Source organism: Amphiura filiformis, chromosome 11, assembly GCF_039555335.1.
Source record: "Amphiura filiformis chromosome 11, Afil_fr2py, whole genome shotgun sequence".
NCBI lineage: Eukaryota > Metazoa > Echinodermata > Ophiuroidea > Amphilepidida > Amphiuridae > Amphiura > Amphiura filiformis.
The window spans coordinates 15,368,904-15,384,699 of NC_092638.1; positions in this window are offsets into that span (position 1 = coordinate 15,368,904).

Below are 15,796 nucleotides of genomic sequence, written 5' to 3' on the forward strand. Positions count from 1 at the left end.
TAGTTATTTTAATAACTACATGTGTACCATGTAGTTATTTGTGTTGGCGGTGCCCGGAGGATTTAAACCATAACAAGATCTGGGCGACCAATCACAAGCCAGATCCATTTAAAGATGCATTACATCATGGCCAATTTTAGTAGGTCAGAAATCCGACAATCTCATCCATAGACAGCCGTGTTAAGCATGTAAACCGCAATCCAAAGTCAGTAGTCCACTTGGGAAGCTAACAAACAGAGGGAGTACGGTGACTGAAAAGATCAGATGTGAAAATCTGTCAATTGTGCACAAGCTTAAAGTTCTAAGCTTAAAGGCAATAGCCAGAGTATGCACAATTGGCAAGTGGACTACGGAGAAGTCTACAGGGTGTCCCAGAATGATTTGTACCGTGTTTGCAAAAATAACTAAAAATAGAAGACGGGCAGTGTATCTATTTTTGATACCAGCATTATAATGTTGGATATATGTCTCCTACCTATTCTGTTAATTTCAGCACGCTACCTTTATTTGTTTTGGCGTGGCATGCAATAATGTAAAATCGATGAAAAACGACTCGCATACCTTTGAAAAATGGCACGATACGATGAAATGAAGAACGTGGGATGTTTGGCACAGCATTTCGACGACAACTACTGTTGGGGTTGCGCCTTAAAGCTTGCCGGACAGCTGCAATGTTCGCTCTAGTTCTTACAGTCTTACGAGCACCTGAAGCTTCACTCTGCCGATTCCTGACAGTTCCGTGCTCGTCAAACTTCTTTACGTTATACACTATCGTCTAATGAATCTTCTTTGCGTCTCAACATAGCTGCCGGTTTGCCAGTAAGTTTTTGAAAGAAATCCACGCTGCTGTACAGTAAATTGAGGAGCCGACTTTTCTGTACCACAACCAATTCGATCTCTGCAAGCATTTCAAATGACATGGACCTCACACCACAATAACTATATTTAAAACTACCGCCAAAGAGAGAATTGGATTAGGCCACAAATCCTTAATTCCATATAATGATTGCTTCGTAACGTCATAAATAATAGATAGATATCGGCTATTTAGTGGAAATATGAACAGGGCACAACTAAAATACCTGCATAACTTTTTCCAAATAACTTTGTGCTGAACGGTTAGTAATGTTACAGATTTTCAAAATAGGTTGCGTTGTCAAAACTTAGAATTCATCATTTTACGCAATCTTCTATAACTTCTACTAGAAACGTCAAATTTTTAAAAACTAAAAAATCTGAGAAAGCTAACTATATGTAGAACTTAAACTGCAAAACAATATAACCATTCAACATGCCCTTCATACCTAAAAAATTCCATCTTTCCCGGTACAGATCATTCTGGGACACCCTGTATATTCAGACTTGTTTCATCAGAAAGAAATAACTTTTATTAATAGAACAATATACTTAGAGTTGTTTTCTAAAATGTGTGAGGCTAGAGGTTAAACATGCCTAAAAGTATAAAACAATAAAGCTGATTATGCATATGCATTGTTTTCCTCCATGTCGCCAGCCGAGGTACGTTCCGTATAATAGAGAGATTGCGAAGAGGGTTTCGCTTCGTTATTCCGAAGGGTCGTTATTCCGAAGGTTCATTACTCCGAATTAACGATAAGGTTCGTTATTCCGAAGGACCGTTATTCCGAAGGGTCATTACTCCGTATTTACAACAAGGTTCGGTATTCCGAAGGTCGTTATTCCGAAGGGTCGTTATTCGAAGGGTCATTACTCGAATTTAAAACAGGGCTCGTTATTCCGAATTTACAACTAGGCTCGTTATTCCGAATTTAAAACCAGGCTCGTTATTCCGAATTTAAAACAAGGCTCGTTATTCCGAAGGGTCATTACTCGAATTTAAAACAGGGCTCGTTATTCCGAATTTACAACTAGGCTCGTTATTCCGAATTTAAAATAAGGCTCGTTATTCCGAATTTAAAACTAGGCTCGTTATTCCGAAGGGTCATTACTCCGAATTTAAAACCACGCTCGTTATTCCGAATTTAAAACAAGGGTCGTTATTCCGAAGGGTCATTACTCGAATTTAAAGCAAGGTTCGATATTCCGAATTTAAAATAAGGCTCGTTATTCCGAATTTAAAACAAGGGTCGTTATTCCGAAGGGTCATTACTCCGAATTTAAAACCAGGCTCGTTATTCCGAATTTAAAACCATGCTCGTTATTCCGAATTTAAAACAAGGGTCGTTATTCCGAAGGGTCATTACTCCGAATTTAAAGCAAGGTTCGATATTCCGAATTTAAAACAAGGGTCGTTATTCCGAAGGGTCATTATTCCGAATTTAAAAGAAGGCTCGTTATTCCGAATTTAAAACAAGGGTCGTTATTCCGAAGGGTCATTATTCCGAATTTAAAATTAGGCTCGTTATTCCGAATTTTAAACAAGGGTCGTTATTCGAAGGGTCATTACTCCGAATTTCGGAGTATGACCCTTCGATATTGATTCCTTCGGAATAACGAACCTGGTTGTAAATTCGATTCAATAGGGTTCGTTATTCCGAAGGGTCATTACTCCGAAATGACAATAATGGGCCTTATAGGTAAAAAAAGAAAGAAAGAAAGAAAGAAACAAAGAAACAAAGAAAGAAAGAAAGAAGAGGAATGGAGAGAGAGAGAGAGAGATAAAAAATATAGACAAAATGAAAGGATATAAAGAGAGGAATAAAAGAAAGAACGAAGAAAGGAGAGGGCGAGAGAGAGAAGAGAGACAAAGAAAGACAAATAGAAAAAAGACAAAAAGCAGACAAAAAATAAAGAAAGTAATAAAAGAAAGTAATAAAAGAAAGTATTAAAAGAAAGAAGGAAAGAAAGAAAGAAAGAGACAGACAGACAGAAAAAAAAAAAAAAGAAAAAAATGACGAAAGGCAGGCAGACAGACAAAACATAAAGAAATACAAAATTAAAAAAAATGACGGATAGAGAGAGAGAGAGAGAGGAAGACAGACAGAAATATAAAAAGAAAGAAAGACATACAGACACACAGACACAGAAAGAAAGAAAGAACGAAAGAAAGAAAAAAAGAAAGAATGAGAAGAAAGAAAATAAGTAAGCAAGTAAATAAGAAAGAAAGAAAGAAAAAGAATGGCCAAAACTTGCAAAAAATATAGTCAGTCAAATATTAAAAAGTAACACAGAAAGCTCATAAACAGTACCACACAACTTAAGTTATAATGAATCATTCAACACATTTTTTGTCTCATTTGATATGATGACACATTTCAGTGAATTTCACTTGTGAGCAATGACACCCAATGCCTTTAATTTCTTATACTTATAATTGCAAAATCTGGCCTTATTAGGTCTACAGTCAGAAATATTTTTTGTTACATAATAATTAGTTTTGAGATGAAAAAAAATTAAACATTTATCACTTATTTACAAATGCAAATTGAATCACATAACATGGCTTGGCTATTTGCAATAATAAAAAAAGATACAAAAACAAAATTTTCTGTAATAAAATAGGTTTAATAACCAGTTTAACTACAAGTTTGTCAAAATTGCCTCATAAAAGAAATTGCATACGTGCATTAGTAAAGGAATGATTAGTCTCGGTCCCAGCCGGTTTGTGCTCCTCCGTCACTTTGTTTAGTGACGGAGGAGCACAAACCGGCTGGTACCGAGACAAAGGAATGATAAGTGGTTTCAATTTTGCGTTATCTTGTCCACGTCTATGACCATAATGAGAACCGAATATCCGATATCTTTCAAATAAAAAGCCAATTGAAGCTGCAATTTCAAAGAAATTAAATATGAGAAAACCCGAATATGACTTAATTATAGGTTAATACATGCGTATCACTTGTTGGGAGTGAAATTATACAAAATAATGCACGCGTACTGAGATGCTGATGCGTCTAATGCACGAGCCTCGAAGGGGGAGTGCATTAGACGCATCAACATCTCAGTACAAGTGCATTATTTTGTACAATTTCTCGAGCAACAAGTGATACGCATTTATTAACCTATTTCATACACGAGGCTAAAAAAAATCCTGTTACTTTTTCATTTTTGTAACAAAATTGTTACTAAAAATTTGGGAAATGCAGGCAAATACAAATGCACCAACTCGCAAGTAAAATGAACGCGTCCGAAAGCACTGCGAGTACTACGCGGAGTGCGCGCCCGTGCAATTATACAACATTTATGCACGGCTAGTAATTTACTAAAGCTGGTTTCATACTTTCTGCCGCTTGCCGCTGAGCGGCATGACGCTTCATCATGCCGCTTGTACTTTTCTGCAAGCGGAGCGGCAGCGGCATGACTCTGAAAGCTACTCTTGCCGCTCAGCACCGCTCCAAAATCGTATTTTGTTCTCATACGTCAGAGCGGCACCGCTCCGAGTTGACTTGAATTCAACTCCCAGCGGTGCTGCCGCCGCGGCAAAGCGGTGGAGTAATCGATATATCGGCTTGCCGCTGGTCACCGCTAGCGTTTTTAGTGAGATTGCGCAGTGAAGTAAAATCATCTTCAGAGCGGCAAAGCGGCAAGCGGCAGGAAAGTATGAAACCAGCATTACGGAGGCTTTGATTGGTTCTCACTATCTAGGAGTGTATACAATATCATCATTTCGCCATTTGCCCACTTCAGTGCCCCCCTTTGTTTTTTGGGGTTTTTTTTGTTTCTTTGCATTCCGTACCCATTCAAATCTTCGAGGTGTAACTTTTCATTAATCTCCTAATCTATACAATGAAAATTGAGTTTCTGCATGACTATTCCGACACGCCTATATGATGTTGCGATTATAAAATTTGAAAACAAAATTTGATTAGCAAGCTAGCCAGAGCTGCATCATCTTTTCTTCCATAATATAGTACATGAAAATACAATGCGTTTGGTGAATTGTAATTCATTATGGAAATATAATAGACATATTAATATTGAATAGCAAAAACTTGTTGCATCGAATATTCGACGTGGACCAAAAAGTGACACTAACAATACCAAATCCTTTTATCTAAAAAACATTGAAAATCTCACCGTATATCAAACTTTTGATAACATTTTCAAACATATTTTCTCATTTTTAAATAGGCCTATATCACATTCTCAAAGATCATAGTTTGCCAATACCATGTTCCTGGTTTTGAGGGAGCGATTGACATATTTTGATACAGTTTTCTTATAATTGACACCCTTCCTGACGTTGATGACGTTTTGGGCGCTTTGGCTCGGCTAACTCTAATCAGCCGGAATCAGTGGACCGGAAAATTCAGGGCAACTTTCATTGCATCAAAAATGCGTCATTAAAGGGAAAAACCCCGGGAAAAACATATCAATTACTGAGTAAAATGAAATAATTTACTAAGATATAATTATTATTACTGACTTTTCCTTGGTCTCACATGAAATTTCTTAACATATCCAAACTGAATGTAGAACGTAGCCTTTAAAGTGTAGGCCTATACCCGGGGCCTATACGAGGGATCCAACATGAAAGCTTACATCGGCTTTGTCATTTCAAGCAGCTTTTGATGACATAATGGTAATCTAGCTGAAACTTAACCAGGTATTTTCTTGTTTTGAAAGGTGCAGTAGCTTCTAGTGACAGAATTTAAACTTCTGAAGTCCAAAATCAAATATCTACAGTTGGTAAACATCATTAGCAAACATTCCTGACTTGAATATCTAAAAGTTGATATCCATGGTTTAAAAAGGGCACCTGAGTTTGAGAATAATTGTACAGGTGTGCTCTTTTCAAATATGTATTTGGATTTCCCTTACGATAATACATGTGAGAGATATAAAGGCTCGAAATGGTAAAGAGACTTTCGAGATAACCTATACTTAGAATGTCATGTACGTAGAACTATAATAAAAAGGGTTATGCAAGGGCCAGAAAGAACCATTTTAGGCATGAGAAGCCAGGTTCTGTTAAAGCCAGAAGGAACAATTTTGAGTTCTTGCAATTTCCTAGAACCCCTAGTTGTCCTGTATGTAGAACCCCTACAACCTGTTTGTTTCTAAGATTGTGTCATCAGTTGATTAATAGGCCTACTCTGTCTTCGTGTTCATGGATTTCAACCCTAAAAGTTCAGTGAGAGCACTCAACTTTTGAATAGACGGGTATAATGTGCATGTCAAGAGTTATCTTATAACTGGCACCCATCCTGACGTTGATGGCGTTTTGGGCGTATTTGGCTCGACTAACTCCAATCAGCTGGACTTAGCGGACCGGAAAACTGCCAGCGAGATAGCTAGATCTCACACCACTCTTCGCCATACATACATTCTCCCAGCCACATTTCCTAGCATAATATGAAATGAAAAAAAAAGGAAATTTAGTTCGGCAGAGGCGCCATCCAGTTTTCCGGTCCGCTAATTCCGGCTGATTGGAATTAGCCGAATAATAAGAAAAGACCCTTTTTAAAGTCAATATGCTAGATGAGACCCTCCTTCTTTTTTACATTCTACCCAATTTTATCATAAAAATGCCATGAAGTAATTAATGAAGAAACTTAAAATCAAACTATTGGCATCTATATTTCTATTGCAAATTTGCAAAAATTAAAACTTTTGAAATTTGTTCCATATTTATTGAAATTTCTCTACCCGATAACTCCCTTTTTCAAGTCTTATACCCAATAAACCCATTTTGTCAAAAATTTACACGCAATTACCCTTTTTTCATTTTTATAATACCCAATATACCCTTTTAATCACCAGTTATTACCGACAGGCCCCTACTACCCAACGCCTGTCGGCACTATACCCCAAACCATCCTCCCCCGAGTTCAGTAGGGCATACATGTTTAGAAAATGAACGCTTTTCCAGTTTTTTGGCCACATAGGGGCCAAAAATTACTTTATGGCCAATTTTGTCAATAACGAAGCATTTTAGACAGTGCAAACAAATCCTTCTTTGACTTGCTTTTTGCATGACGAGCAATTTGAGACCATTTGCGTTGAAATCGGAGCATTTTTAATTTTTGGCCCCTGTGTGGCCAAAAAAAACTGACCACCGCCCAAAATTTGACCTTTTTGCTTATAACTCAAGAACGTACGGTAAGTCGCAGGTAGGTCAAACTATACTTTTTCTGAATCCTTGCAATGAGAGGAATAATTTGTTAACCAGATTTGAGCAACTTTGAAATTTGACCACTGTGTTGACCTTTAACCTTGAATATGGCCGGAGTGCCGGGACATATTTTTTGTTAACATCTTGAATGTGTTATAGGGGAATTAAAAGCGAAAACAAACATTTAAATAGGAATCTATTCTTTATGCAAATCAGACATTATTGCTTTAAATGTGTTTATCGTTAGGCCATAGACCTAGGGGCTATAGTTACCTTAACTGTAATCATGGTAACCTTTAAAGGTATTACAAAGTAAACGTATTGAAGTGTTTAAACAAGTATTTAAAACCCAAACATTTTAATTTTCGGTGCATTAATAGGGAACGCTATTATTATACCAATTCATGTTTAACAAAAATCTAACTCCATACTTTTTTTATCGTTCATTAAAAAAGTTAGGTTTCTAGCATGTTTCGTTTTGTACCTTTACTCTGTTGAAATCCCGACATCTAAAAACCCAAGATGGTCGCCAATTAAATATGCAAATTAGGTTTTCTTTCTTTCTTTCTTTCTTTCTTTCTTTCTTTCTTTCTTTCTTTCTTTCTTTCTTTCTTTCTTTCTTTCTTTCTTTCTTTCTTTCTTTCTTTCTTTCTTTCTTTCTTTCTTTCTTTCTTTCTTTCTTTCTTTCTTTCTTTCTTTCTTTCTTTCTTTCTTTCTTTCTTTCTTTCTTTCTTTCTTTCTTTCTTTCTTTCTTTCTTTCTTTCTTTCTTTCTTTCTTTCTTTCTTTCTTTCTTTCTTTCTTTCTTTCTTTCTTTCTTTCTTTCTTTCTTTCTTTCTTTCTTTCTTTCTTTCTTTCTTATTGGTTTTTTACCTATAAGGCCCATTATTGTCATTTCGGAGTAATGACCCTTCGGAATAACGAACCTTATTGAATCGAATTTACAACCAGGTTCGTTATTCCGAAGGGTCAATATTCCGAAGGGTCATTACTCCAAAATTCGGAGTAATGACCCTTCGGAATAACGACCCTTGTTTTAAATTCGGAATAACGAGCATGGTTTTAAATTCGGAATAACGAGCCTGGTTTTAAATTCGGAGTAATGACCCTTCGGAATAACGAGCCTTGTTTTAAATTCGGAATAACGAGACTTATTTTAAATTAGGAATATCGAACCTTGCTTTAAATTCGGAGTAATGACCCTTCGGAATAACGACCCTTGTTTTAAATTCGGAATAACGAGACTTATTTTAAATTCGGAATATCGAACCTTGCTTTAAATTCGGAGTAATGACCCTTCAGAATAACGACCCTTGTTTTAAATTCGGAATAACGAGACTTATTTTAAATTCGGAATATCGAACCTTGCTTTAAATTCGGAGTAATGACCCTTCGGAATAACGACCCTTGTTTTAAATTCGGAATAACGAGCCTTATTTTAAATTCGGAATATCGAACCTTGCTTTAACTTCGGAGTAATGACCCTTCGGAATAACGACCCTTGTTTTAAATTCGGAACAACGAGCGTGGTTTTAAATTCGGAGTAATGACCCTTCGGAATAACGAGCCTAGTTTTAAATTCGGAATAACGAGCCTTATTTTAAATTCGGAATAACGACCCTTGTTTTAAATTCGGAATACCGAGCGTGGTTTTAACTTCGGAGAAATGACCCTCGGAATAACGAGCCTAGTTTTAAATTCGGAATAACGAGCCTTATTTTAAATTCGGAATAATGAGCCTACTTGTAAATTCGGAATAACGAGCCCTGTTTTAAATTCGGAGTAATGACCCTTCGGAATAACGACCCTTGTTTTAAATTCGGAATAACGAGCCTTATTTTAAATTCGGAATATCGAACCTTGCTTTAAACTCGGAGTAATGACCCTTCGGAATAACGACCCTTGTTTTAAATTCGGAATAACGAGCGTGGTTTTAAATTCGGAGTAATGACCCTTCGGAATAACGAGCCTAGTTTTAAATTCGGAATAACGAGCCTTATTTTAAATTCGGAATAACGACCCTTGTTTTAAATTCGGAATAACGAGCGTGGTTTTAAATTCGGAGTAATGACCCTTCGGAATAACGAGCCTAGTTTTAAATTCGGAATAACGAGCCTTATTTTAAATTCGGAATAATGAGCCTACTTGTAAATTCGGAATAACGAGCCCTGTTTTAAATTCGGAGTAATGACCCTTCGGAATAACGACCCTTGTTTTAAATTCGGAATAACGAGACTTATTTTAAATTCGGAATATCGAACCTTGCTTTAAATTCGGAGTAATGACCCTTCGGAATAACGACCCTTGTTTTAAATTCGGAATAACGAGCCTTATTTTAAATTCGGAATATCGAACCTTGCTTTAAATTCGGAGTAATGACCCTTCAGAATAACGACCCTTGTTTTAAATTCGGAATAACGAGACTTATTTTAAATTCGGAATATCGAACCTTGGAGTAATGACCCTTCGGAATAACGACCCTTGTTTTAAATTCGGAATAACGAGCCTTATTTTAAATTCGGAATATCGAACCTTGCTTTAAATTCGAGTAATGACCCTTCGGAATAACGACCCTTGTTTTAAATTCGGAATAACGAGCGTGGTTTTAAATTCGGAGTAATGACCCTTCGGAATAACGAGCCTAGTTTTAAATTCGGAATAACGAGCCTTATTTTAAATTCGGAATAACGACCCTTGTTTTAAATTCGGAATAACGAGCGTGGTTTTAAATTCGGAGTAATGACCCTTCGGAATAACAAGCCTAGTTTTAAATTCGGAATAACGAGCCTTATTTTAAATTCGGAATAATGAGCCTACTTGTAAATTCGGAATAACGAGCCCTGTTTTAAATTCGGAGTAATGACCCTTCGGAATAACGACCCTTGTTTTAAATTCGGAATAACGAGCCTTATTTTAAATTCGGAATATCGAACCTTGCTTTAAATTCGGAGTAATGACCCTTCGGAATAACGACCCTTGTTTTAAATTCGGAATAACGAGCGTGGTTTTAAATTCGGAGTAATGACCCTTCGGAATAACGAGCCTAGTTTTAAATTCGGAATAACGAGCCTTATTTTAAATTCGGAATAACGACCCTTGTTTTAAATTCGGAATAACGAGCGTGGTTTTAAATTCGGAGTAATGACCCTTCGGAATAACGAGCCTAGTTTTAAATGCGGAATAACGAGCCTTATTTTAAATTCGGAATAATGAGCCTACTTGTAAATTCGGAATAACGAGCCCTGTTGTAAATTCGGAGTAATGACCCTTCGGAATAACGAGCCTTGTTTTAAATTCGGAATAACGAGCCTTGTTTTAAATTCGGAATAACGAGCCTAGTTGTAAATTCGGAATAACGAGCCCTGTTTTAAATTCGGAGTAATGACCCTTCGGAATAACGACCCTTCGGAATAACGACCCTTCGGAATAATGACCCTTCGGAGTAATGACCCTTCGGAATAGTGAACCTTCGGAGTAATGACCCTTCGGAATAATGAGCCTTGTTGTAAATTCGGAGTAATGACCCTTCGGAATAACGGTCCTTCGGAATAACGACATGACCCCGCGAAGAGGCGTTCACTGCAAACGCAATACGGGTAACGGATTTCTGCATTTTGCGGTAGAACGTCATAGTCCCGTTCACATCCAAACTAGCCTCCTACAAAGCCAGTTTGTGTCGTTCCTAACGCTCGTCGTTCCTAGTATGTTCGTGATAGCCGCATAGAGTCTGAACCAAGACTACATGTAGGCCTACGTGTAAACGCAATTGCAATCATGATGGCGCTATGCTGAGACAAATAATCTAAAGGTAATAGAAAGCACCCATTGATTCACCTTGGGTGCATCGAACCAGAGAAGATTATCTTCTTTCTTCCATGTTTCATCGAACTACTTTCCTCGGTATTGATATGCAAATACGACTGGCTGTATCTATAATGTTCTAAGCATTCAGTCCAGATTAGCGATATTTGAGTTTTGCGGGCTATTGGAAAATGAGTATAAGCCTATGTTCAAACGTGTATGCTATTTGTCTGAATCATCTAAACAGAGTTTGGTGTTGGATGCCTAGGAAGTCTTGGCGTATATTATTCGAATAACAAGAAACAAACTCCATTATCATATAAATAATACCCTGTTTACTTTCTAAAGCAAAATGAAAATAGATAATCTAATATGCCTAGTTCGATAAACTACCCAGCAAACACAAATATATTACAGAAAACGTTAAATGTCGGGTTAAAGGTTATGTGAGGGTCAAGGGCATTAAACGTTTTAATAACATTCAAAAAACCTTTTGTTCAAAAATTGCTGATAAACGTTCTAACACAATAGACACTTAAATATGTTTGCCAAATGATATTTTACTATAGCATTTCGAATTTTGGCTTAAAATGTTGTTGTATTATTTTTTCAGTATAACACGAGTTTTCATGATTTTTATATAAACATAGGCCTACATCGATATGTTATCAAAATGAAAAAGCAAGGCGAAAAATAGCGTTGCACGAACTTCTGTTCCCCGTCCCAAACAGACAATTATACCGCATTTATGCCGTAACACGACACAATCTTGCCTAAAACGCCTCTTCGCAAGCTGATTTTTGGACGGCATTTTCCACACACAAATGAATAGGCAATCTGCCCGTTCGAATTCGCGTCGAAAAAAATCGAAATTTGTTCACTTCTTCTTGTCTATACGAGATCAAATTTTAACCCCCAAAATGGTTTTTATTACATGTCGAACTCTACTTGTTCTATTAGGATACTTTGATTCGCTTCATAACAAGATAAACATAACATTTTTCTGCATTTTATAATGCGTTTTTTTTGTCATTTTGGAACGTCATTTTTTGCTACCAACCGCAACGTAATCGCCTTACGGTAATTCCACGATTGACCAATTCACAATAGATTTCACCCTCTAGAGGGCATAATAACCGATTTTCGACTAATGTAGCTTGCCGTTGGCGTTCCCGTGTCACGTTTCACGTAAATTTCGCAATCTCTCTAGTATTGTGTCCCTGCTCGCTAAACATGCGCGCATATAAATGGATTATAGGTACTTTTCATTAGCTGGTATCATGCCCTAATTATAAGGTATAAAACATCACAACACAGGTTATTAAATTTTTCCAACAGGTCTTTGAGACTATGTCGCCAATATTGTTCAGATACGTTACCATATTTTTAATGGATAACAATCTGTGAAAATAATTGGCTCGATGATTGTTCTCATAATCGATCAAGCAGGTTCCATAGATATATTATATATATATCGTACATAACACAATGGTTTCAAAGTAAAAAAATCAGGTCTATTAATGGCAAAAAATCCTGATGTTACGTTCATGTCGTCACAGATACCTTACCTAAATTTTACTCCCCTCGGAAAAAACGCTGCGATAAATGAGGCCAAATACCATACCAGACTTTAGCACATTGGGTGGTGACTGATCAAGTATGGGTATTAAGTCGGGAAGTTTTTACACTAACTTGCACGATTAAGACAAAGGTGGGAAATGGCTTCACACAGTGGCGTAGATTTCTTTTTGACATTGGGGGGGATGAAGTTGGAAAAAAATCTTGAAGTATAGTCAATCCAGCACCCTTTGGCGACAGAATTAGTTTATGATATAAATGCGCGCGAAGCGCGCTAAAATTTTTGCTATTTTGAAGCTAAACTGATGAAATATGGTGTAAAAGTAGATTAAATGCGCGCGAAGCGCGCGAAAATTTGCACTTTTGGGGCTAAAATGGGCAAATATGAGGTTAATTTGGTCAGAAACCCATTATCAGGCATCAACATTGGGGGGATGATTGTATGGACCATCCCCCCCTGGCAAATAAATCCCCCCCATCCCCCCCGGGATCTACGCCTATGGCTTCACAGATACGTTACCACAGATACGTTACCCCCAATGCGTACAAGTAATATTGCTCGAAAATGAAGTATTGTTGAAAAATCACCCATGCATTGTCTTGTGTTCTGAAACTTTTAAAGTTTACGATTCTGAATGATTTTCGTGAATTCTTCGTGGTTGGCATTTTGTCATTCCTGAGACCAAACTTGAACACTTTATGGAGAATGAGCCTGTAGTTGGCTGGGTCTAGTTTTTCTCCCTTCTCAGTAGTGAATAGGTTGGGTAATTTTCTTAGAATTTTTATTTTAGAGGAATGTATACTAGTAGTCTAAATTGTCAAGTTAGCTCAATCATTAAGGAGTTCGACTATGGTGCGGGAGGTTGCGGGTTCAAACCCTGGCGGTGCCTAGTATGCTCTCGTGGAAAAATTGAGCGTACAAAACTCGGGGAGCTGATCCTGGTTGTGATGGTTATTTGTGGTATATCTAGGGTGTGCGCTCTTGTAATGTAGCAGCAAAGTCCCTGATTTGTTGTTAAATGGTTTATGGAATGATGTGGAGCCGTAGTGGTCAGCGACAACCTGTAAAGTGTGCCGAGGCTTGTGGATCAACATCTAGGTGTTGTGCCTTTGCGTAGCGCACAATAAATCATTGCGCTTTTCTTTTTCTTTTTTTACCTCTACACTCGATCCAAAAATGAGGGGAGCATGTGATGGCCATGACGGACTCAGGTTTGCAATACCCATATATTTATAGTTAACAATTAAGCCCTTCAATTGATAACACCTGTACAGGTTACTGATGAAATGTAATATCATAGAAAAAGACAATACACACAATTATATAGCTTTTGTTATTTATTCATACAATATGAATGCACATGTTAAGTTATGAAGGGGTACAAATAGGTTAATAAAGAGACATGAGAGTTACTGCTATAATGGCCGCAAGCTATTCCACACTAAGGATGTTTTAGTAGGCAAAAAAAGGTTCGTCTCAGAGCTCGCACGCTCATTTGTAAAATTGCGCGATTTGAAAAAAAAAAGAAATGCAGAATTTTTCTTTATTTAAATTTCCGGAAAAATTCAGCGAAATCAGATTTTTTTCTCAAAATACCATAAAAATACCAAGTCAGGAATAAAAAAAAAATCTCATTTCGCTTTTGTTTTCAAACAACTTGTGAGCTTTGAGATAAACCTTTTTTTTTTTTGCCTTACATCACTGTAAAACCATGAAGCACCAAGGTCAGGTTAAGCTACATGTATATGGGTCAAAGAGACAGAAAACTGGTAGTTTTGCGAAGGGATGCACTTTTTGGTGATAGTTTTTTCATATTTTGGGGAAAAGTTCCTAAAATTATCCCAAATATTTGCACATTTTAGTTTAAAGGTGTTTAACCAGATTGACAGCCTCATCTCCCACTTTACCCCATCAAAATGCAGATTTTGCTTATCAGGTGAAAGTTTATATTTTTCTAACTTCTAGATTTCAAGTTCATTTTGAGGGAGTAATTCCACTCAAAACTTGGTATAAGAATGTTTAGTGATGGGCTTTGATGGAACAATCGGATGTAGTTCCGACCACAATCTGGTCACAAATCATTCCCTGCTCATAAGCGATTTTCTTTTGTTAAAAATAAATAAATAAATGCCAACAATATTGGTTAGTCTGTGTGATCTGCTAGCAGAATGAAAAACAAAGAGTGGTAAACATAGCAATCTATAATGGTCAAATACTTCATCCCATCAGGAGTTGCAGGTGATGTAGGCGTGCAAGTGCATGCTAACCTAACCCTAAGAGACTGGTAATGTTTGAATGTGGATCATTTGGTGACTTGGGCAGTTACATTTTATTCAGCAAAATTTTAAAATAAAGGTCACCAGTCAGTGGTTTAAGGACAAGGGTGTGGTCTTAAAGAGTTGGTATTAAGGTTGAGATTAGAGTTAGGGTTAGTGTTAAGGATAAGAATTAGGGTCACCCACTAGTGATTAGCATGTTGTAAAATGATGAAGGCCTGTATCCTATATTTGTTCCCCTTACAAATATTATTTGGTGTCTTGCATACCCTGTGCAATATGCACCTCATAAATCTTATTTGTATCGCTTACCCCTACTCAACACCCTTGATGGGTGAAGAATTTGTACCAGCCGCTTATCAGATACATACTGTAAATTGCCAATTTTTGCATGGTTAACTATTTGTGCTTCACTATTTATGAACTGTTACACATATTTTGTTAAATTTGTGATTCGAACCTAAATATACACAAAAGAAAAACATATCATTTGTGCTTTTTCATTCATGTTAGCTGCTTGGAGTACAGCAAAAATGTCTTCTTTTGCAGTACTTTAAACTCAGCTACTACGAATACTTCTGTCTTGTTAACATATTTTCTTCCTTTCAAATTAATAACCTTGGTGCACTTGACAAAATTTTACATTAGAACCTCCTTAAAATAAAATCTACTAAAAACCAAACTTAATAACACAAAGTGTTTTTGAAGTAGTCTTTTATATATTATATAAATGATTTGATAACACAAAACCCTGATAAAACAAATCTAAAGCCCCGACAACTTTGATATAAAATTGGATTGATTAAGCCCATATTTTTTGGTTGAGCTATGAGTTTTAAAAATATTGGACAAGATGTAGTGAAGTCCAATATTTTAAAACTCATAGCGAGACCAATGAATATTGGGCGTATAGTATCATTTTATCATTATTATGTTTTGGACCCAATATTTTCACACACTTGGATTCATCTGAACATAATAATATGTTAATGAGGTTCCGACTTTTAAGCAGTTCAATAAGTTAAGCATGAGGGGAAAATAGTTCTCATCAAGAAAGTCGGTCCTGTACCTCAAAAACCTTTTATTAGACAAAAAATTGAGAAGAACTA